Source organism: Microcaecilia unicolor, chromosome 2, assembly GCF_901765095.1.
Source record: "Microcaecilia unicolor chromosome 2, aMicUni1.1, whole genome shotgun sequence".
In the NCBI taxonomy this organism is placed as follows: Eukaryota; Metazoa; Chordata; class Amphibia; order Gymnophiona; family Siphonopidae; genus Microcaecilia; species Microcaecilia unicolor.
The window spans coordinates 591,806,168-591,830,754 of NC_044032.1; the positions used below are offsets into that span (position 1 = coordinate 591,806,168).

The window sequence follows — 24,587 nt, forward strand, 5'->3', positions numbered from 1 at the left end:
AAAACTGCTTCATGTCTCTTGTGTAGAAATACCCACACCTTCCCACCCATAAACAACTTTTGACAGTTCTTAAAATAAAGTGATGTGATGTCTGACCCAGTATGGCTGTTCTTATGTCCTCAAAGACCTTGGTTGAAAACTAGTATAATGTAACAAATTATTGCAATCAGATGCACACAAAAGAAAAACCACCTAGATGAAGTCATGCGTACAGTAATATGTAAAAGAAAAATTATAGAATGATGTGAAGTAGCAGTGAAGTGTAAATTATAATCACACTGAAGCCAGGCAGGGAAAGCAGAGATCCGTTTCCTGCCCTGGGCAAGCAAGCAGGGAGGGAGGAAGTGTTTCTATGGGAGACCAAACAAGAGGGGTGGTCCCCCCCCCCCCCCCCCCCCCCCAGGTTGCTACTATCACAACCCCATTTCCTTGAATAGCACTGACACGGGCAGGGAGGGGCTGGACTTTGCTGACAGCCGCTGCTAGGTGTTTATGAGCTGCTTTGTACTCAGGACTATTACCAGTGGTTTATAAACTGATTTGTTAAAAAAAAAAAAAAAAAGAGAGAGAGAGACTGCTTCCGATTGTATTACATCTTGAAGAATAAGTCAGAAGGAGGCTATTATCTGAAGCCCTTTCGGTAAAAAACTGTTTATTGTGCCCTGTCAGCCTGTCAGGGAACTACACTCGCTTGTAGCTGAACTCAAGCTGTGCCGATCGGATCCCAGCAGCTGCTTTAAAAGGACATGGGATGGGAATAGAAAAGGCTGCCTGTTAACGTCGTCGCTGCTATTGAAAAAGGAGGAATATAAAGAGCTGCTTTAAAGAGAGGACTCTTTTGCAGCATGAACACTGCGGCGACTGTTGTAGCTGGCTAAGCCTTAGCCAGAAAAAAAAAATCGCCTGGAGGACCCTGGCAAAAAAGGACGAGAACTCCTACCCGGGGGATTTCGGACGTGCAGAGCACATTCAAATCCCAGAGGCGGCCTGGGCGCTTTTGAGAAACTTTGCCGCAGACCCTCACGTTCCGGGGGGGGGGGGGGAGGAGAAAGCGAGAGGGAAAAGCAGGAGTGGGCGATGGAGCAGTGACTGCCCTGCCGGTTCTGCAGGCTTCCTGCAGGGACACAGGATCGTAGGTTTCTCTGGCTGGCTGCAGGCAAGGGGATTGCATTTGCCTTCCGCTTGAAAGAAAGAAAGAGGTGAGTTGTAAGCAAAGGGTAGAGAGTTAGAGGAGACAGGGGATGTGCGTGCTGGGTGAGGGGTAGGGATTAGTAGTAAGAGCGCAGTGCAGATGCTGGTTGACAGGAGACATGTAATCGCATGCTATATGTAATTTGCTTTCCAGCAGCAGGGGAAAAAAAAAAAAAAAGCAAAACAGATGGCTTTATATCGCCAACGCCTCGGTACTGAAAGTACAAAGGCGTTGTAAGTGTATATATATTTAGATCTTTTCTCTTCGTGGGGCAGCTGAGCATGGGAAAGTGAGACCGCAGCTACGTCTCTCCCGGTTGGGCAAATAAGAACGTTTAGCCCTTGAATAGATATTCATGTGGGAATCGTTTCTTTTCATGCCCTGACTCCTTTCACTGTTATTTACAATCTGCTGCTCTTCCGCCTTCTGTAAAGATAAGACTATTTTAACAAGATCAGAACAGAAGTGTCCAAAAGGTACTCTGATGTAACCTTTAGTGCCGCTGACCTTGCTGAAGAGATGGTCCATGATTTTCATTATGCTAACCTTCAGCAGACTTCACTTTTGTCAGTCCAGAGAATCCTTTATGGAGAGGCCTTTAAAAGCAGGGTCGACTCGAGGGGTTTCGGCACCCTAAGCCAACTTTTGCCAGAGTGAAAGAACTGCTCTCGCTACTGTGAAAGGTGAGTTCATTGAGGCAGGCTTGTGGGGCCCTGACAGTTCCTCACCTGGTTTATGTCTTAAAACTCTGCTTTCAACTACTGGCTTATTATTTAGCAATTTTGTCGCTTGAAATAAATCAGTATTCTGCAGTAATCGGATGCAAACTTTGTAGTTTGTTTGCATAAACTACAGATCCCAGCTCACCACTAGATATACAGAGCAGAAAATGGCAACCTGATCTAATACATGGGCCATTGTATTAGGAGTGTGGTGAGATGACCTCCTAGAGCACAAGTAACGAGCTCCCTATAATTCCTAATTGAATGATCTTGGGCAATCGCCTACTTGAGTTGACTCTGGGGGGGGATTTTTATACAGTCTGGGAGCTAGAAATCTGCTGGCAGTCCAGTGGTTACTTGCATGGATGTTTTTACTTAATGGGTCGTGTGACAGGGATGTTGAGTCAGTTGAGTGCATAACTTTTATATTTTAAAATCTTTTTACATTTTTTAATTGTAATTTTTTTTTTGTTTACAACATTTTGTGCTAAAAAGCAGTTAGCGCTGACCAGGCATTTCCTCCCATACTTGTGGGAATATCACCCCATCTCTTGTTTCTGTGCTATGAATAAGCTGGGATGTTCAGTGTTCCAAACCAGAATACCATCATCCTGGTGTCCACATGCCATCTATCAGCTGAAAAGAGCAAAGCCATCAAAATATGATGTTATATAAGCCCAGTGAGCAAAGCCAGGTATCTCCTCAAAGTCAGTCTGAAAGGAATTGGAAGTTCTTGAAAATTCTCTGTTGATCAGACCAAGCATCGTACTTTTTTTCTACTAAAGCTCATAAATTATGTATGCATTCCTATTAGTATTAATTTAATGCACATTTACAATTAACACTATATACAGTAATGCACCAGTTAACAAGAGCTCAAGAAACTCAGAGCATAAATAATGCAGAACGTAAAACCTTTGTGATTTAGAAAGCAACACCTAGTTAATTTGCTGTGGTGGGGGGTGGTGGTCTGGTCTAGGTTTGCAATTGTGAGGAATGCCAATATTACAACTTGCTGCTGTTTTGAGTGGGGAATTAAAGAACGTGGTTGTGGAGGTCAGCGTCAAGGTTTTGCAGTAGTTTGCCTTCTTTTCAAGCGTTACCGAGGCTTGCCTTTCCTTAGAGGAACAATTCACTAGTGTATTTATGTCTTGCTAATCAATTTTTGCTCAAAATGGGGAAAATCGCTCTTGGCAACAACATAGCTCCTCCCCCCTCGTAGTTTTCATGGCATGATACAGATGTGGTTTGCCATTCCCTTCTCCAAGACATGAAGGGTTAAGTGACTTGCCCAAGGCCACAAGGAGCTGCCATGAGATTTGAACTTGGGGCCCTTCTGATTCCCAGCCTACTGCTTTAACCTTGGGTGACTGCTCCACCCTCCACTCCTCCCCTTATATATATATATATATAATACACACACACTCATCTCCACCCAGAGATGTACTTGTAGTACATTTCCTTAGGTGAATCTCTTCCTAAAGATGGTTATTAGATCCCAATAAATAAATAAACACACACACACCCAGACAAATATTATTGCTTCGCTCTTACTAGCAGCTTAATGTAGTAAATCCAGTGTTCACACTTCAGGGTCTGTTCATTAGGAATCATTTCCATTTATGTCAGTAGAAAATTACCTCAATAAACAAGGCTTTTAGAGAGGAGAAAAAGAGAAAAGCATGTGCTTGAGTGAATTTAATTTAGGAAAGGAGACAGTAACTCTTCATAGAATTCTGAGAGGTGGAAAAATTTATATGCAAGAAGAAATGTTCACAGGATAGAACTAAACATCTCCTGAGCTAGCCTGAAAATGTAGGTGTGTGTATGTATATATATATATATATATATATATATATATATATATATATATATATATACAGTCAACTATGTGATTGGGGAATTTGGCAGACTAGAGGACATTAGTCATGAGAATGTGCCAAGGCAGAAAAGTGTTTGTAGCAAGAGGTTTGCGTTGCCTCCTTTGGCAACAATTGTTACATAATCATGAATGAGGTTGAATGGCAGGGCATTAAAGCCCCATATTGTACAGGTTTTGTTTCACCAAAAATGCTGAGAAGGGACTATCCTAAGCTCATAGCTCAGATCCTACACTTGAAACCCAAACAATATAGGCTGAAAGGTACAGTATACAGTGAGCTATTTTGATCTGAAGCAAAACATAACCAGTACTTTTAAACTAGATGTATTCTGATCATGATTTGGTTACCACTTTGACCAGTTTTCTCTCAGTAATGTTGTGATTTCTGGTGGGGTGGGCAATAACAGAGATAAAAGCCATTTCCTTACCAGGAACTTGGCGTGATGAAGTGAAGCTGGAATTTGCTCACATTGAGATATGCTTTCCAATCTCCTGATGTATTTTCTAGGGATGGGCTGTCATTTGTGAAGAAAGTCATTAGCTGATAATGTGCACTTCCTCCTGAAAAGTACACACTCCCGCAAATTCTATATATGGCACCCAGATTTGGACGCCCAAATTTGGGCACACTGCCAAGATATGCGTGCAACTTAATTGGCTAACGAGCTATTAAAGATCAATAATTGGATGTTACGAACCAATTTTAATCTACCCTTCCACCCGTGTTTTTTTCTGTTCCCCCAGATTTGTTGATTTGAGTCTGTCTACCCAGGCTCTTCTTTGGAATACTTTGCTATCCTCTGCAGTTGAACATTCCACTCCACTCACTTCGGCAGCTTACTCGTTAGCCTTCGAAGAAGCCCTTGTTCCAAGGTGATCTTCAGCTTGATGTAATTGGAGTGGAGGAGTAGCCTAGTGGTTAGTGCAGTGGACCTTGATCCTGGGGAACTGAGTTCAATTCCCACTTATGACTCTGGGCAAGTCACTTAACCCTCCATTGCTCCTAGTACAAAATAAGTATCTGAATATATGTAAACCACTTTGAATGGAGTTGCAAAAACCTCAGAAAGGCAGTATATCAAGTCCTATTTCCCTTTCCCTAATTAGCTGAATATATTTGGCACCACTCAAGATCCCACTCTAACCTCCTTGGTTTTCAGGAGCTTCTACACCAATATGGATCCCAACTGAGAACTCTTTGTTCTGAATATTATACAGCTTTAATTAACAGTCTTCTAACTATCCAGAATCATTATTTAGGATAGCATCTAACCTCTCAGCACTAACTCGTCATACTCTATCTCTTCTACTGTCTGTCTCAAATTTTGCCAATTTTTTCTCAACTAAAATTGAGGATATCTGAATGTCTTTCTCAATGAGACTGTCCCTTGATCCCCCTTGCATCACCCTCTACTGTTGGCCCCTCTTCTGATTTGTCATGCTATGTTGATTCCTGTAATCCATTGCCTTTAAGGTCTAATTGTCTAGGTTCAACTTACCCTCCTTGACTATCTTTACTAAGAAATATACCTCTGCTAGGGAGACCGCTTGTGCACTTGATCTCATACCTTCCAACTAGATTGGTATCCCCAGCCATGATCTCCTCCCTCTTGCCCTTACAATGGTCACCAACAGCCTATCTTCCGGCTGAGTTCCCCCAAACTGGAAAAATGCAGTGATAAGACTGGATTTGAAAAAAGCGTTTCTTGATGCCTCTTCTGTTTAGTAATCACCGACCAATTTTCTAACATACCCTTCTTAGCAAAACTCATGGAGTGTATTCTAACTTCTGCAACATTCAGAGGCCTCAGATAACTTGCATCCTTCCCAATTGGGTTTTCACCCTGGTCGCTCTACAAAAACAATATTTGCCTCTCTTCTTAATGATATCCACTCTGCCTTTGATTACGGTCTTGCTAGTTTCTCTTATCTTTCTGCAGCCTTTGATCTTGTTAGCCTCTTGCTCCTCTTCCCCAGACTTTCTCCTGAGGGTATTTTCGGGATCTGTGCTTTTTTTGTTTGTTTGTTTTTTTTTGTTAATCAAATTGCATTTGTAAGGTTGTCACCCCTACCTCAGAGTCCAATCATTCTTCTTTTCCATTTGCTGTTCTCCAAGGCTCGATGCAATCTTTTCTCCTCTTTAATATTTTCCTCAGCCCACTAATAGCCCTCATACAAGAATTCAATAATCAGATGTTATGTATATGCCAACGATTTTCTTATTTCCACCCAAAACCATTGCGCACCAGACCTTTCTGTTCTTCAATACTTTCTTGACTTAGTCAACAACTGGATCCATGCCAACTGTCTAGTTCTAAACCCATTAAGTCTCTAGGTCTCTGGGTCATGGGTCATACATACCAGCTGTCCTGCCATTGCCCCTAAACTCCAGGGCTCATCCCTTGACCCTAGTACAGTTCCTGAGGTACCGAAGTGTCATTCTTTACTCCAGCTTATCCTTTAGCACCCAGATTTCCTTTGCTCTTGTTTCTTCTCCTTAAACACTATTTACTCTCTCAGCCCATATGTTAATAAGGCCTGTGCCGCCTTTCATTATTCTCTTGTTTCCTCAATGATCGTACAGTAATGTTATTTACTCAGATCTCCTCACTTTGCTTCTTAAGAAACTCAAATCAGTTCACAATACCACTATATAACTGCTTTCTCACACTAACAGTTTCGATCACATCATTCCTCTTTTAAAGTAATATCACTGGCTCCAAGTTTCTCATAGAATTCGCCACAGAGTTCTGACCCTGTCTCATAGGGTCCTTCACGCAGTGTTTCCCTCTTACCTCTCCCCAATCATTGTCCCTTACAGACCTGCGCCCGTACCTTATGTTCCGCTGCTGGTAATCGGTTATTTGTCTCTTCTGTTCATTGTTCCAGTTTAAAATCCACAAGGCATTCTGCATTCTTCGTCATTGCTCCCACCCTCTGGGACTCTCTCCTCGCTGAAATAAGATCTGAAGATTCATATCTTCATTTACCGTGGCATACCCATGTCCTCCCACATTTCTTTTTTGCTCTTCCTCCACCTCTTCCTGTTATATTGTCTACATGTGTAGTTACTTTTCTGTTTCTATTGTTTTATTCATTGTTGAGAACTGCTTTGATTCATCTAAAAGGCGGCATATTAGGAGTCACTGCCCAGGAAAAGGATCTAGGTGTCATCGTTGATGATATGTTGTCTGCTCAAGAAAGCAAATAGAATGTTAGAAATTATTAAGAAAGAAATGGAAAACAAAACTGATAATATTATAATGCCTTTGTATCTTTTCATGGTGCAACTGCACCTTGAATACTGGTCACTGCATCTCAAGAAAGATATAGTGGAATTAGAAAAGTTAAAGAGAAGGGAGACAAATGATAAAGGGGATGAGACGTCTTCCCTATGAGGAAAGGCTAAAGCAGCTAGGGTGCTTCAGCTGGGAGAAGAGACAGCTGAGGGGAGATATGATATAAAATACTGAGTGGAGTGGAACAGGTAGATGTGAATTATTTGTTTACTCTTTCCAAAAATACTAGGATTAGGGGGCATGCAAAGAAGCTACTAAGTAGTACATTTAAAACTAATCAGAGAAAATTATTTCTTCACTCAATGAGTAATTAAACTCTGGAATTTGTTGCCAGAGAATGTGGTAAAAACAGTTAGCTAAACAGGGTTTAAAAAAGTTTGGATAATTACCTAAAAGAAAAATCCATTGCATATTCTAGGATAAGCAGTACTAAATCTGTTTTGCTGTTCTGGGATCTTGCCAAGTACTTGTGACCAGGATTGACTGTTGGAAACAGGATGCTGGGCTTGATGGACCTTTCAGTCTGTCCCAGTATAGCAATGGTTATGTTCTTAAGTGTAAAATAAACATAAGCACCAATTAGGATTTGTGTGTGCATCTGGCTGCACATTATTCTATAACTCTGGGTGCCTAAATCCCATAGCGTGCAACCTAAAAGAGGGCATGACTATGGGTGTTCCAAAAGCTATGTGCAGTGTTACAAAAAGTGAGTCTCGTGTCCAACTTGGGTGCCGGGATTACACCAGGTTTCAGCAGCTGTAAGTCTGGTGTTCAGAGTTGGGCATAAAATCTAGCACTCGGTGCTGAACTTTTCTGGCACCCATTTTTGAGTGCCATTTATAGACTTCCACCCACTTTGTGCAGAGAGGGCACACTCTTCCCAGTAGTGCATGCACATGAACAATTGTGCACACGTGTGTTTATTGAGAAAGAGTGCACTCTGTGCATGCTCATTTAGAAGAGTGCACACTTGTAACGACATACGTTCTGGAACAAAAGAAATCAGGAGGAAAAAGACACAAATTTTCTGGCTGCCCATCCATAGTATTGGCATAGAAAGTCTATTGTGCTATAAACTGCTGAAAATCTAAAGGAGACAGACAAGCAAGGTTATCTCCATGGCATCTGAGTCAAGAGTACTGTGAATTCACTGATCTTTCCTGAGATAATGGTGTTGCTACTTTTTCCACTTATCTTTGCCAGACTACAAACAATGATGATCAGTGGCACAGTAATAGTGGTTGGACCTACAAAATATACTGTTAAGTAATTTTTGAGAGACGTCAACTCTTGATATGATGGGAAAAATTACAACAGAGGCTATTTGAATTAAAATCCAAGATCAGCAGGGAAATCCAGAGGGATTCTGTGGCACTGGATGACTTACAATTCACACCAGCACCACCGACAGCCATTCTTTCTATCTTTTCATTCAGCATCAACTGCTCAAACAGAAGTAAAAGACAGTTTTATCTTAATATTTAACCAGAAATATTAACATTACATCTTCATGTGTGGCATATCACAGCCAGTGTTGACTTGTTTTAATTCCATTAGTTTAGTTCCTTCCCAAGAACCTGGGATTCGGAGAGAGATCAGCACAAAATGTATGTTCTAAATAGGGTATTTTTCCCCCAAATTAATGAGGCTAATGTCTTTTGAAATGTAAAGCTTCCAGGTGTTTGGGTAGTTCAATCAGTACTGCTTCAAGAACTGCAGTTCCAGTTGGTATTAGAATTATTTTTTTTCTTTCAAAAACTTCCTACATCAATTTGTAATATTTTATACCTGTTATAGCTTCACATCCAGTGCAAGAGATAGTCCTGGGTTTACCCCATTATATGCAGGGACTTGTAGTCTTGCTTTATTTTAGGGAATGAAATGGGAGAAATCAGAACTACAAGTCTCTGCATGCAGTGGAGTAAACCCAGGACTAGATCAACCCTGTCGACGAATCTGGATCCAGTTGGCAACCAGACTTCACACACCAATACAAGAGGTGCTACGAGATCCAGTTTCCACTTTACTTGTTGTTCTTTATTGGAGTGGAGAAGTAACCTAATGGTTAGTGCAGCGGGCTTTGATCCTGGTGACCTGGGTTTGATTCCCACTGATGCTTCTTGTGACCTTGGGCAAGTCACTTAAGCCTCCATTGCTCCAGGTACAAGAACTTAGATTGTGAGCCCTCTAGGGACAGAAGAAAGTACCTGCACATAGGACTAGATTCTACATATCATGCCTAAAAAATCAGCACCAAAAAAAATACACCTATACACATTCTATACAGTACACCTACATTCACAAGTTCTGACTTTGTTAAATTCGATGTACCCCATGGTAGCCGAGCTTCTATTTGTTCCACTTCTCGTAATAGACACATCTTAAATGTGGCCAAAACTGCATCCAAAGGGCATGTGGCTCTTCAGAATCTGAAATGTGATTTCTCCATAGTCATCAGGTGTGCTGATAAAGGGGGCGCCATTGTGCTTCAGAGCACTGATCAATTGTCATCTGTCTGATAGGGACATATATCTTCATGTAGATACAGATCCTCCTGATGAGGTATGTAAATATATTGCTGAAATAACAGAAAAAGGTAGGAAATCAGGGTTCCTTACTCAAGCAAAGTATTTTTATTTGAATTACCGTTTTTTCAAAGTCCCAGACATCTACACATTGCCAAAGATTCACAAAAATCTTCAATCTCCCTCGGCGTCCAGTTGTTTCTGCGAGAGGTCTCTATTGGAACGCACTGCCAAGTATGTAGACAAATTTTTGCAACCTTGTCTTCACTCTATACAATCTTACGTGCAAGACAGTTATCATTTTTTGAGATTGTTGGAATCTGACAATAAAATTGGACTCTTCTGTCCTTTTAGTAACATTGGATGTCTGTTCCTTATACACCTCTTAAAGATTTGTTTAATATATCCTTGCAGACGGGAAAGGTTCCGAGGGATTGGAGAACGGCGGAGGTGGTCCCTCTTCACAAAAGTGGTGATAGGGAAGAAGCTGGAAACTATAGGCTGGTAAGCCTCACTTCGGTTATTGGAAAAGTAATGGAAGCGATGCTGAAGGAAAGGATAGTGAATTTTCTGGAAGCCAATAAGTTGCAAGATCCGAGACAACATGGTTTTAGCAAAGGGAAATCGTGCCAAACGAATCTCATTGAGTTCTTTGATTGGGTGACAGGAGAATTGAATCAGGGACGAACTATGGATGTAATCTACTTAGATTTCAGCAAAGCTTTTGACACGGTTCCCCACAGGAGGCTCTTAAATAAACTGGAGGGGCTGAAGATAGGATCTGAAGTGGTGAACTGGATTAGGAACTGGTTGACGGACAGACGCCAGAGGGTGGTGGTGAATGGAATTCGCTCGGAGGAAGGAAAGGTGAGTAGTGGAGTGCCTCAGGGATCGTGCTGGGGCCGATTCTGTTCAATATATTTGTGAGTGACATTGCCGAAGGGTTAGAAGGTAAAGTTTGCCTATTTGCGGATGATACTAAGATCTGTAACAGAGTGGACACCCCAGAGGGAGTGGAAAACATGAAAAAGGATCTGAGGAAGCTAGAAGAATGGTCTAAGGTTTGGCAATTAAAATTCAATGCGAAGAAATGCAAAGTGATGCACTTAGGGAATAGAAATCCACGGGAGACGTTATGTGTTAGGCGGGGAGAGTCTGATAGGTACGGGCGGAGAGAGGGATCTTGGGGTGATAGTATCTGAGGATTTGAAGGCGACGAAACAGTGTGACAAGGCGGTGGCCGTAGCTAGAAGGTTGTTAGGCTGTATAGAGAGAGGTGTGACCAGCAGAAGAAAGGGGGTGTTGATGCCCCTGTATAAGTCATTGGTGAGGCCCCACCTGGAGTATTGTGTTCAGTTTTGGAGGCCGTATCTTGTTAAGGATGTAAAAAGAATTGAAGCGGTGCAAAGAAAAGCTACGAGAATGGTATGGGATTTGCGTTACAAGACATATGAGGAGAGATTTGCTGAACTAAACATGTATACTCTGGAGGAAAGGAGAAACAGGGGTGATATGATACAGGCGTTCAAATATTTGAAAGGTATTAATCCGCAAACGAACCTTTTCCGGAGATGGGAAGGTGGTAGAACGAGAGGACATGAAATGAGATTGAAGGGGGGCAGACTCAAGAAAAATGTCAGGAAGTATTTTTTCACGGAGAGAGTAGTGGATGCTTGGAATGCCCTCCCGCAGGAGGTGGTGGAAATGAAAATGGTAACGGAATTCAAACATGCGTGGGATAAGCATAAAGGAATCCTGTGCCGAAGGAATGGATCTTCAGGAGCTTAGTCAAGATCGGGAGGCGGGGCTGGTGGTTGGGAGGCGGGGATAGTGCTGGGCAGACTTATACGGTCTGTGGCAGAGCCGGTGGTGGGCAGCGGGACTGGTGGTTGGGAGGCGGGGATAGTGCTGGACAGACTTGTACGGTCTGTGCCAGAGCTGGTGGTTGGGAGGCAGGGCTGGTGGTTGGGAGGTGAGAATAGTGCTGGGCAGACTTATACGGTCTGTGCCAGAGCCGGTGGTTGGGAGGAGGGGCAGGTGGTTGGGAGGCGGGGATAGTGCTGGGCAGACTTATACGGTCTGTGCCTTGAAGAGCACAGGTACAAATCAAAGTAGGGTATACACAAAAAGCAGCAAATATGAGTTATCTTGTTGGGCAGACTGGACGGACCGTGCAGGTCTTTTTCTGCCGTCATCTATTATGTTATGTTACTATGTTATATTTAAGTATACTTTATAGAATAAGCCTAAATTTCTGCGCGGTTTACAGAATATGCCAAGCACCCGTCCGCACGACTAAATTTAGTCATGGGCAGTTACACTAAGTAAAACTTGGTTTAAATGCAGACTCTCAAATTACACACAGAGTGGGTATATTCTATAACCGCGTGCATAGAGTTTGGAAATGCCCATGGCCACCCCCCTAATCAACTATGTGACTTAGAATTTACGCGCATCATGTTATAGAATGCACTTCTTCATGTAAATTCAAATTAATGCCAATTAGAATCAATAAAGTGGCAATTATCGGTGCTGACTGGCTTGTTAATTAAGGTGCACGTGCAAATGCAGAATACGACTGGTTTTGTGCATGCAACTTATGTCACGCTATATAGAATCTGGAGGGATAATGCGTACAGCGCTACGTATGTCTAGTAGTACTATAAAAATGATTAGTAGAAGTAGTAATAGTATTCTTTGATCTCTAGGCCACATCTTGCTTCCAGTGTTCTCTCACCTTACCATGAAAGGCTCATTTTTTTTTTTAATAAGGAATCTCATCCAGTAACCTAAGACATTGACAGCAGTCTTCTATTTTACTTCCCACATTTCTGAGAAGCGATTGTAAAAAGTCTTGCTCAACACCTGAGACTCTTTCAGAGTGTTTAACTATAAAAATGTAAAATGCTTAGACTTTTTTTTTTTAATTTTGTCTCCGCATTGGCTCTGTAAAGTTCAGACATTGGCCTAATTTCACTAACAAAATGATCCAGGCAAGGAATTCTTCTCTGTATCTATTTGTTCCACCTCTTATTGGCTTCCTTCCCATCCTGATATTGTTTCCTGTCACATTATAGGTAACACACTGCTGATGATTTTGCTTGCATGGGTTTCAGTTTTCCACGCTAGTATATATAACTTCATGCCTGTATAAAGTTTATTTGATAAACCATTCATCAAAACAAGTTGTCTAAGCAGTTTACATGATAAAATAAATTAAAACATACAATATATGAACAGAGCAAGTCCAATGCCATAGGATAAAATAAATTGAAATAAAATTAGACATAACAATAGCTGGAAAGAGTCAAATTGGGCATAGAAAAAAAGATACTATGTAAAGAATAATAGGAACAACCTCATTCATGTTTAAGGATGTTATTAGACTAATAAAGAATCCATGCATATTGTTTTAAGTAAGTGTAAGAACATTTAACAATTTTTTTATAAAGCAGCCGTACAGAAATGATGCCAAAATGAAATGATACCGCCAAGAAAATTCAGTGCTCTAAATATTTTTCTCGCAACACAAATGGTAGTTTTTAGGTATTTTCAATTATATCACTGAGTGTCACACTCTTAGGCCCTAATTTACTAGGGGTCTTTTTACTGCAGCAATAAAATGGCCAAGTTTCCAATTTTTGTATTAATGGCCATGCACTAAAGTTGCCATTAGCACACGGCCATTAAAAAATGACAATGTTATCACTTACTGACATCTATTTTGTAGGCAGTAAGGGCTCATGCGGTAATCCTATGCTAATGAGCGTGGTAATGTGGACACACTGAGTAGCACAGAAGCACCCAGTCTTCGCCCCCACATGCCCCCTCCAAAAACAATTGTAAAACATTATTTAGCACTCAGTTAGCGAGCACCAATTTGGAACTTACCGCAAAAAACGTGAGTGCGCATTATGATAAGCCATTTTAAGTTGCGGCATGCACGCACTAGCACTTATCGCAACTTAATAAAAGGGCCCCTAAGTTTTCTTCATGGGGCTTACTAACTAAGGGGGTCTTTTACTAAGCCGCGGTAGTGTTTTTAGCTCGCGGTACAAATCAGCTGGTGTCACGATTGTGCCCATGTTTCATGCTCTCATGCACCTTGCTACCTGGTGGTTAGACCTGGTGGCTGCGATGGACTGTCTGTTTGCTGTTTCCCATGTTCCAGAAGTCATGCCGGTCGGGTCCGGATCTTCCAGCCTTCCAGACTGTCTTGGGATTTTTGGAATTTAGCAGCACCCTTACCTGGTGAACTCTCTTGTATGTTGCCTTTATTAACCACCTGGAAACAGAGGTCTTCAGTTGTGTTCATGTCCTTGTTGGTCTGTTGCAGTTCCTGCCCTGAAAGCTTGCTTTGCCTGTCTTTGACTCTGCTGTTTTCCTGGATTATTCTACTGATTGCCGCCTGCCTTTGACCCTGCTGGTTTCCTTGTTTATTCTACTGTCTGCTGCCTGCCCAGACTCTGCTGTGTTCCTGGATTATTCTATTGATTGTCACCAGCCTATAGATTCTGTTGGGTTCCTGCTTTCCCTTCTGCTTTGCTGCTTGCCGGTAAGACCCTGCTTGCTTCCTGGACTATTCTCCTGCTTCTGCTTAGTGCTTCTGTTCCAGTCCAGCTGCTCCAGTCCGGCCTGTGCCCGTCTGTCTGTGGTCTGCCTTGCCTCCTGTTTGGGTGATTTGCCTGCCGCTGCTGCTCCTCGGCAGTGGCCCAAGGGCTCACTATTCCTGAAAGCGTGACAGCTGGTGGTAAAAGCCGAGACCCATATGGGCGTCTCAGAGTTTACCACCAGCTGATTTCTACCGAGAGCTAAAAAGCTACCATAGCTTAGTAAAAGACCACCCATTTGCTTAACTTTGAATTAATGACTACAGCAACAGGCTGAACACTGAGAAATCGTAGCTTCAAATCCCGCTGTCTCTCCTTGTGACCTTGAATAAGTCGCTTAACCTCCTTTGCCTTAGGTACAGAGTTAGATTGTGAACCCTCCAGGGACTTGGAAATACCTACTGAACCTGAATATAACTAGCCTTGACCTACAACTGAAAAAGGCAGTAGCCCAACCCAAAGAAATAAACAAGCGTGATCTAAGGCAAAAAAAAAAAGTGCCAGATTTTCAAATCTGTGCTGGAAAGCAAAACAGTGATCGACTATAGAAGACTCTGGTATACAGGTGTTAATGCAGCGCCAGTGTTTAGTTACCTTGCTACATACAAAACCTCTTGGCCTTCTCCAGGAGGTAAATCACAGCGTGAGTAACACAAGTGGATTTTCAGTTGTTAGAGAATGCAGATAAATAGAAGCATCAATAAATGGAAATCATTGTAGGCAGGTGTAGCAGCCACTCCAGGAAAAATGACCTTTTAAAAGGAACAAGCCCTGTTGTTGGGCCGCTAGTTTATGCAGGCTGAAATGCTGAAAAGCTGCCTAAAACAATGCTCCCTGAACCATGTGGGAATTTTCATTTGCTCAATAGAATTTTGGAGCTACAGAAAGGAGTTGACTAGATCTCATTGCTGAATGTTTGAAATTTTGACAGTTTACCTTAATGAGGAATCTCAAATTTAACATGATATGCCCCTAAAGCAGGCGCAAGCTGAAACATGACTTAGGCAGGTGACTTATGTACCAGAAAATGAATTATATATTATTTAAAAATTTTTACTGTACTGCTTTTTCTTGATTTATGCTCAGTTCAATGCATGTGTGGAAGTGCTGGCATTGGTAGCAGGAGCACCCTGCCAACTTCTTCCTGCATGAGCAGGGGGCTCAGGCGGTGAATCTCTTTGGCTGGAGTGACTTCAGCATCCCCACTAGTAAGACATCCAGTGCTGCAATTTTGGAGGGCCTGAGCCTGAAATGAGGGGGAACCCAGGCCCCCCATGGCTATGTCCTTGGTTCTCAGAAATCCTGAGACATAAGTTTAGTAGTGTGGCACCCAGCTTTCATATTGAAGTTCATCATTTTATTAGTTCTAAATAACTTTTATTGACACTTATATCAGTTCCAAGAATCAACTGAGCCATTTGTTAAGATTTATTTATTTAGATTTTGCTCACGCCTTTTTGAGTAGTAGCTCAAGGTGAGTTACATTCAGGTACTCTGGATATGTCCCAGGAGGGCTCACAATCTAAGTTTGTACCTGGGGCAATGGAGGGCTAAGTGACTTGTCCAAGATCACAAGGAGCAACATCTGGATTTGAACCGGCCACCTCTGTATTACAAGACCAGGGCTCTAACCACTAGGCCACTCCACACGTAGGATTATGTTCTGATGTTTCTTTTGCCTGCTAATGTATGCATTAGCTCTATTCTTATTGTATGGATTTTTATGCCTTTGGTAGACTAAAAGAGTCCCATGGATATCCCAGGTCACACGTTGAGTATTAGTGTGATGAACCAACATGTGAACTTCCTAACCATATTTTACATGCCAGATACAAAATTACTGCTGTAATTTTAAATAGAGATTTGGACATTTTTGGGTGTCTGCTTAATGAGGTTAGTAGTCCAATGAAATATTTTGTTATCCTCCATTAATCATGTCTGATTCTACAACTACCATCCTTTTGGGACTAGCGGACCACTTGCCTGCTTGTTTCCTGGGACCCTACTTAATATGTATTTGATTTCTAATATTTGTACAGTAGAATTGTTTTTAATCTGGTAGACAATTGTATTGTGTAATTTGGAATTTCCAAGTATAGCACATCTGTGCAGATCTAAGCTTGTACAGTGGTGGAAATAAGTATTTGATCCCTTGCTGATTTTGTAAGTTTGCCCACTGACAAAGACATGAGCAGCCCATAATTGAAGGGTAGGTTATTGGTAACAGTGAGAGATAGCACATCACAAATTAAATCCGGAAAATCACATTGTGGAAAGTATATGAATTTATTTGCATTCTGCAGAGGGAAATAAGTATTTAATCCCTCTGGCAAACAAGACCTAATACTTGGTGGCAAAACCCTTGTTGTCAAGCACAGCGGTCAGACGTCTTCTGTAGTTGATGATGAGGTTTGCACACATGTCAGGAGGAATTTTGGTCCACTCCTCTTTGCAGATCATCTCTAAATCATTAAGAGTTCTGGGCTGTCGCTTGGCAACTCGCAGCTTCAGCTCCCTCCATAAGTTTTCAATGGGATTAAGGTCTGGTGACTGGCTAGGCCACTCCATGACCCTAATGTGCTTCTTCCTGAGCCACTCCTTTGTTGCCTTGGCTGTATGTTTTGGGTCATTGTCGTGCTGGAAGACCCAGCCACGACCCATTTTTAAGGCCCTGGCGGAGGGAAGGAGGTTGTCACTCAGAATTGTACAGTACATGGCCCCATCCATTCTCCCATTGATGCGGTGAAGTAGTCCTGTGCCCTTAGCAGAGAAACACCCCCCAAAACATAACATTTCCACCTCCATGCTTGACAGTGGGGACGGTGTTCTTTGGGTCATAGGCAGCATTTCTCTTCCTCCAAACACGGCGAGTTGAGTTCATGCCAAAGAGCTCAATTTTTGTCTCATCTGACCACAGCACCTTCTCCCAATCACTCTCGGCATCATCCAGGTGTTCACTGGCAAACTTCAGACGGGCCGTCACATGTGCCTTCCAGAGCAGGGGGACCTTGCGGGCACTGCAGGATTGCAATCCGTTATGTCGTAATGTGTTACCAATGGTTTTCGTGGTGACAGTGGTCCCAGCTGCCTTGAGATCATTGACAAGTTCCCCCCTTGTAGTTGTAGGCTGATTTCTAACCTTCCTCATGATCAAGGATACCCCACGAGGTGAGATTTTGCGTGGAGCCCCAGATCTTTGTCGATTGACAGTCATTTTGTACTTCTTCCATTTTCTTACTATGGCACCAACAGTTGTCTCCTTCTCGCCCAGCGTCTTACTGATGGTTTTGTAGCCCATTCCAGCCTTGTGCAGGTGTATGATCTTGTCCCTGACATCCTTAGACAGCTCCTTGCTCTTGGCCATTTTGTAGAGGTTAGAGTCTGACTGATTCACTGAGTCTGTGGACAGGTGTCTTTCATACAGGTGACCATTGCCGACAGCTGTCTGTCATGCAGGTAACGAGTTGATTTGGAGCATCTACCTGGTCTGTAGGGGCCAGATCTCTTACTGGTTGGTGGGGGATCAAATACTTATTTCCCTCTGCAGAATGCAAATAAATTCATATACTTTCCACAATGTGATTTTCCGGATTTAATTTGTGATGTGCTATCTCTCACTGTTACCAATAACCTACCCTTCAATTATGGGCTGCTCATGTCTTTGTCAGTGGGCAAACTTACAAAATCAGCAAGGGATCAAATACTTATTTCCACCACTGTAAGTAGATTGCCCTCCCCCCCCTTTTTTTTTTTTTAATCTTAAAGCATAGCTAATGTTTTGCTGAATGCTTTTGTAACAAATAGCTACTATCAAGTTTGCACAAGCCTAAGAGTTTTTGAGAGCTTGGTTTTGGCAAGTTCACTCTTATTTTCTTAAGCATGTTGCTAAATGTATTCTTTCTTGAAGGTGCTTTCGTTTTCATGTTTTGCGTTATGCATTTGTGTGTACACCTTACAATTTAACTTGTGTGTGGTACTTTTTGGAGGTACTTTATTTTATTTATTTATAAAATTCTTATACCCTCCCACCCCCATCTTGAAACCTAGACAGTGAACAATCTTAACATAACATATACAATTAGGTTACATAATAATTTAAAAAAAAAATTGACAAGCAGTTCTTCTCTTCCGCATCTCATGTCAGTTCCTTTATCCTTAGTCTGTCTGCTAAAGAGCTGGATGATAAGGCTTACTTACCCTTTGCTTTCTAAGGTGGGCCTTGTCTGTGCTGCTGCTGGGTACACTGAAAGCTTCTTCTCCTTTCACTTACATGACATACCAAAATTAGAATGACCTTGGGTGTCCAGACAGTGTGAACGCAGTCTTCCACACCCAAGACTGCCCACTTGAACTTATCTCACAGGTATTCCATGTGGGGATTTCCAGAGCATTTTATATAGCTTTTCCATGATAAATAATTTTTCAACCCACTTGAAATAGAATACAGGAGGTAGAGCTTAAAATTTAAGGTTGAGGTGATCAGTTGAATGTGATGGTTTTAGACTCGGTTCATTGTTAAGAATACATTTTATGTCATAGAAATTATGTGGGTTTTTTTTATTTTGGCACATTAACCCTCCTGTTTACTAAGCTGCGCTAGCAGTGCGCTAATGCCGACATAGCCCATTCACTTTGAATGGGCTGTGCCGGCATTGCAGCATAGGCATTGCAGTGCAGTAGCCGCTAGCACAGCCTAATAAACAGGGGGCTAAGGAACTAATTGCCAAGGAGCTAATTATTAAGTCCCCCCCCCCCCATTGCATTAAAGTGAAGAAAAAAAAAAAGTCTGGTAAATCAATTAACATAGCATTGCCTTTTCTAAAGCTTCTTGCCAGAGATTTTTCTGTTCTTTTCTGCAAGATTGTTTGCAAAAATAAGAGCCTCGTTTACAAAGCTGTGCTACCAATTCCCAGTGCGCCAAATGAGAGGAAGCCCATTCATTTTCTGTGAGCTTCCTCTCATTTGCCACGTGGGAATCGCTAGCACGGCTTTGTAAAAGATCCCTAAGTCTGCAGAGAACTTTGAGAAGCTTGTTTTTTTTGTTATTTCATGGTAGTGATATGTGTATGTTTCAAAAATGTGGATGAGAAGCTCTTTAAGCTCATGTGCAAGAGAGCTTCAGCAGCTGCCTCTCACTGTAACTGCACAGTCTTGGAAGTGAATGCTTTGTAGATAAGGACCACAAGGTGATAGTTAACCAGCATAGATTTGGGGGCACAAGGACACACTCGGCAGAGGGCTTCACCCCTTCCATTAGCCTTCAGATGAATGAAGCTGCCATTTCACTTTTTGGTTCAATGTGGAGCATGAAAGCTCTGTGCTTGTACACTCTTTACTAATGAACAAAGCAAGGACAGGGCGGTAACGCTGAGCACAGTGGCCACATTATGTGCAGGAAAGACCAATTTGCAGTCATTGTTGGTTTTTCATGATCATCCTGTTTATGCATGGAAGTCCTTTCTTTCCATCTTCACTGGTGGCTTGGGTGTAAAGTGAACATTAAATTCAAACCTCTGCAAGTATTGGCCAGTTAATGTTTCTGTACTATGGAGAGGAACAATTCTGAGTGGAGTGCTGCCAGTGCAGGATAATATCTATTCATTGGAACAGAATGGGATAAGAACAAAAGCCTTTTATGTTAGGTAGCTCTCCCTGGTTGGGGCCCATTGCTGTATTTATGTAAGCTGTGTAGCTGGTTGTGGCACCCCTGAGCTGTAAAAGAAAAACACAGTGAAAAAAACGCATAGAGTCCCACTGCATGAAATAAATTAGTGCCATAGTTCTAACAGATAAAACACTGCAAATGAAAGAATAAGGGAAAACACAGGGCTCCTTACGTCAGAAAATGCACTACATCTTATTATAATCAGTCTGTCTCAGTTCTTTATAGTTGCCTTCATCAGGGTAAACATGCCATAAGTTGTATAACTTGATAAAGATGCCTGCCCCTTGCTGATATTTGGTTGTGACTATGCCTGAATCCATAACCCCTGGGATGAATTAAGTTTGCATAAGTCGACACTCCTGCCATTCTTCAGATACATTTCTTGTTTATCAAACTTCTGTGGTTCAATCACATTTGCCTGCAGTTATTCCAAACTGGCAACTTGAAAAAGAGAACTGTGTTTGTAACCTTCCTTCAAACAGCAAACAAAATGGGACAGAAAACAACACTACAATCTGTCCGGACCGACTAGACCACGCGACTCGACAGAGCAGTCCAGAGCAGGCAGACGCGGATTGGCAGAGCAATCGAACATTGGCACACCACAGCACACTCCAGCCCAGAAGGATGGCATTGAGGGGCATAATGGAACGGGACGCCCACGTTTTCCTGGGGACATCCTCGCAGGACGGCGCCGTGAAGGGGCGGGGAAACCCGTATTATCGAAAGAAGATGGGCGGCCATCTTTTGTTTCGATAATACGGTCAGGGATGCCCAAATCTCAACATTTAGGTTGACCTTACGGATGGTCGTCCTCGGTTTTCACCGATAATGGAAACTGAGGACGCCCAACTCAAAAACGACCAAATCCAAGTCATTTGGTCATGGGAGGAGCCAGCATTCATAGTACACTGGTCCCCCTCACATATTAGGACACCAACCAGGCACCTTAGGGGGCACTGCAGTGGACTTCAGAAAAAGCTCCCAGGTGCATAGCTCCCTTATCTTGTGTGCTGAGCCTCCCAAAACCCACTCCCCACAACTGTACAACACTACTATAGCCCTAAGGGGTGAAGGGGGGCACCTACGTATGGGTACAGTGGGTTTGTGGTGGGTTTTGAAGGGCTCACATTTACCACCACAAGTGTAACAGGTAGGGGGGGGGGGGCCTGGGTCCATCTGCCTGAAGTGCACTGCATCCACTAAAACTGCTCCAGAGACCTGCATACTGCTGTCAGGGAGCTGGGTATGACATTTTGGGCTGGCCAAAAATTTTTTTACATTTTTTTTAAGGGTTGGAGGGGGTTAGTGACCACTGGGGGAGTAAGGGGAGGTGATCCTCGATTCCCTCCGGTGGCCATCTGGTCAGTTCGGGCATCTTTTTGAGGCTTGGTCGCAAGAAAAAATGGACCAAGTAAAGTCAGCCAAGTGCTCGTTAGGGACGCCCTTCTTTTTTCCATTATCGGCCGAGCACGCCCATCTGTTAAGCACGCCCTAGTCCCGCCTTCGCTATGCTTCCGACACGGCCCCGGGAACTTTGTCCCCGCGACAGAAAGCAGTTGAGAACGCCCAAAATCGGCTTTCGATTATGCCGATTTGGGCGACCCTGAGAGAAGGACACCTATCTCTCAATTTGTGTCGAAAGATGGGCGCCCTTCTCTTTCAAAAATAAGCCTGATAGTCACCGCGCTCAGCGACAACCAGTGGTGCACCCTGAGGTTGCAAAAACACTGGATGCAGATGAACTGCAAAAGGTGAGCTGCTACTGGAGATCGGGGTCCGCGCCCTGTGAGAGCCCAGTTCGGCCCACCACCTGCACTGCAGGTATTGGAAGCTGCATGACCCACTATTTGAAGAACGGCAACCCAGAACCAAGACCTCTCACCAAGGGGTGATGCGGCAAGTATGTGCCCTCTATGCTACTCCTCTCAGCTGCCACGATTAACCACAGCATCCTCCATGCTCCAAGCAAGTAGTGTGCTGATCGTAGCACCAAACTATTGGAAAAAAAAAAAAGGTGTTCTTCAAAGCTGCCTGGAGCGCCAAACGGCCCAATTTAAAATCTGCTCCTGCGATCACACAGCTCACGTGCTGCACAGCTACTAAGGCACTCTTGATGTGATCTTTCCACCTGCCTAATTACTCACTGCTGTAGACATTCATTGCTGAACACTTTTGCCTCCCACCTTTGTGGCAACACCACTACAATTAATTTTTCAGCCTTGACTATTCTCTCTGAGTAATTCTATTGCCACAAGCACTGTATTGAGTAGCAACTACTCTATAACACATCGAACTTCCACTGCTCATTTATCCTTTAGACATGAGCATCACTGAAAGACATTTTTCACTGCTTCAGGTATTGTTTTTATGTAACAAGCTACCTTTCTTCTATCTGATCGTTCACTGATGCAGGCAAATCCCCAACACATAAACACAAGAACCCCAGAGCCCAAACATACACATTCACACGCAAACACCCCCAAGCCAGAAGTAACCCCCAAAAATGGCCAACCTAAGGGCATGGATCTTCTATGTACAATAACAATGTGGATAATGGGCATACCAGCAGCAACTCCTACTGAATGGAACAAAATACCAGTACGCATCGCAGGAAGAAGACGACCACTCCAACAATTGGAAGAGCCCAATCACCACCTAAACAACAATGCAGAGGCCAAACAAACAACCAAAAACATGAAACCAAACATGAACAACACCCAACAAAACAACAAGAACAAAACAGGCAGACCACAGAGACAACTACAAACTGTTAGAAAAACCAACATTAAACACAAGTATGTCCCAATACAAATAGGTTACATAAACACAAGATCAGCAGTAAATAAGACAACACTACTAAGAGACTGGATAGAAATGGAACAACTTGGACTACTGCTCATAACTGAAACATGGCTGCACCTTGAAGACGACCCTGCACTACTAGACCTATGCTCACCAGGATACAAAATATATATTAACAGAACCAAAAGGAGGGGAGGAGGTGTTGCAATAATATACAAACCCTCCTTCACAGCAGAACCTGTCGCTAAACAAGCATCCTCAACAATCGAAATCCTGGCATGCAAAATCACCGACAAAACGCTAACTGACCGACTATACATCACATTATTCTACCACCCTCCAGGATGCTGGACAAACACCCAAGATGGTTTCACGGACTTCGTATCTAACATCTGCACCAATCACCCAAATTTCCTATTAATAGGTGATATAAACCTGCACCTAGAAAAACAAAATGACAAACAGAACACTAATGAACTTCATAAACCCATGGAACTTCATAACAATACAAGGAGTCTCATTGCACACGAAAGGACACCAATTAGACATACTTGCCCACAGATGAAAATCAAACCTTGCAAAACCACAAATAAATATCATAGACTACCTACAGGACTGCGAAACACACGACAACTGCACCACAGCAGACAGAATATGGACCATGTTCAAACCACCCCAACTAGACACAATAAAGACTCTATTGACAAAATATGCACATGCATACTGCTTACTTGACAAATGCCCCAACTACATGATGAAAAACCCACTAGGTTGGTTTATCGAGTACCTCATCAAACACATCACATACATGTTTGAAAGAGGTCAATTTCCAACAGACAAAGGCAACATAGTACTCGCACCTAATCCAAAAAACACTACCAGCAAGATCAGCGATATCACAAATTATAGACCAGTAGCCTCAATACCACTACTGACCAAAATGATGGAAGGTCTAGTAACACATTAACTAACTAACAAAATTCTTCATTAATCCCAATCAGGTTTCAGACTACAACACAGCACTGAAATGGTCATAACCACCCTGATAATGAAATTCAGAAGCATAATATGCCAAGGACAAAACGTATTACTACTACAATTTGACATGTCAAGTGTGTTTGACTTAGTAGACCACACCACACTAATGACACTGCTGAACAACATAGGAATCAGTGGTGCAGTGGCAACATGGTTCAGTGGCTTCCTAAAGACCAGATACTACATTGTAAAGATGTCCAACAAAACATCATCCTCTTGGATCTCTGAGTACGAAGTACCACATGGATCGCTAATATCACATACTATTCAATGTAATGATGGCGCCACTCGGAAAAAAACTGGAATTAATGGATTTCAAAATCACCATCTTCATACCTTTCCAAAACAATATCACAAACATACAGGACAAAATATAAAAAAAAAAAGGATTGACCTCCTGGAAGAATGGGCAACAACTTTCAAACTCAAACTGAACAGAGACAAAACCAAATTCCTAGTACTATCCAGCCCACACAACCCCATATCCTACCAAAAATTCACAACCAACCAACAAACAAACATACCACATCAAAACAGCATAAAATACTAGGAATCATTCTCGACAAACATCTAATACTGGACAATCAAATAGCAGCAGTAACATCAAAATGCTTCAGAACACTATGGAATAATCTTGCCGGATACTGGTCCAATCAACGATGCTATCACAACTAGACTACTGCAATGCAGCGTATGTAGGGTGCAAGGAAAAAGCACTAAAATCGCTGCAAACAGTCCAAAACACAGCAGCAAGACTGATTTTTCAAGAAATTGAAATATGAAGGAGCAACCCCACTGCTTGAAACACTACGGGGCCCTTTTACTAAGCTTCATAGGCGCCTATGTGTG

General features: G+C 42.5%; 1 protein-coding gene across 5 annotated transcripts in view; it reads left to right on the forward strand.

The window, feature by feature from the left end:
- The first annotated feature begins 545 nt into the window (after positions 1 to 545).
- MFAP3L (microfibril associated protein 3 like) overlaps positions 546 to 24,587 on the forward strand; it is a 101,544-nt gene continuing 77,502 nt past the window's right edge. The window contains exons 1-2 of one of the 5 annotated variants that reach the window (XM_030191553.1): positions 546 to 1,199; positions 4,541 to 4,669. The gene's annotated coding sequence lies outside the window, so the exon portion shown is untranslated. Of the gene's footprint in view, positions 1,200 to 1,323; positions 1,876 to 4,540; positions 4,670 to 10,892; positions 10,897 to 24,587 lie in introns of those variants that run through there. The other 4 variants (XM_030191552.1, XM_030191551.1, XM_030191550.1 and 1 more) reach the window with 4 other exon arrangements.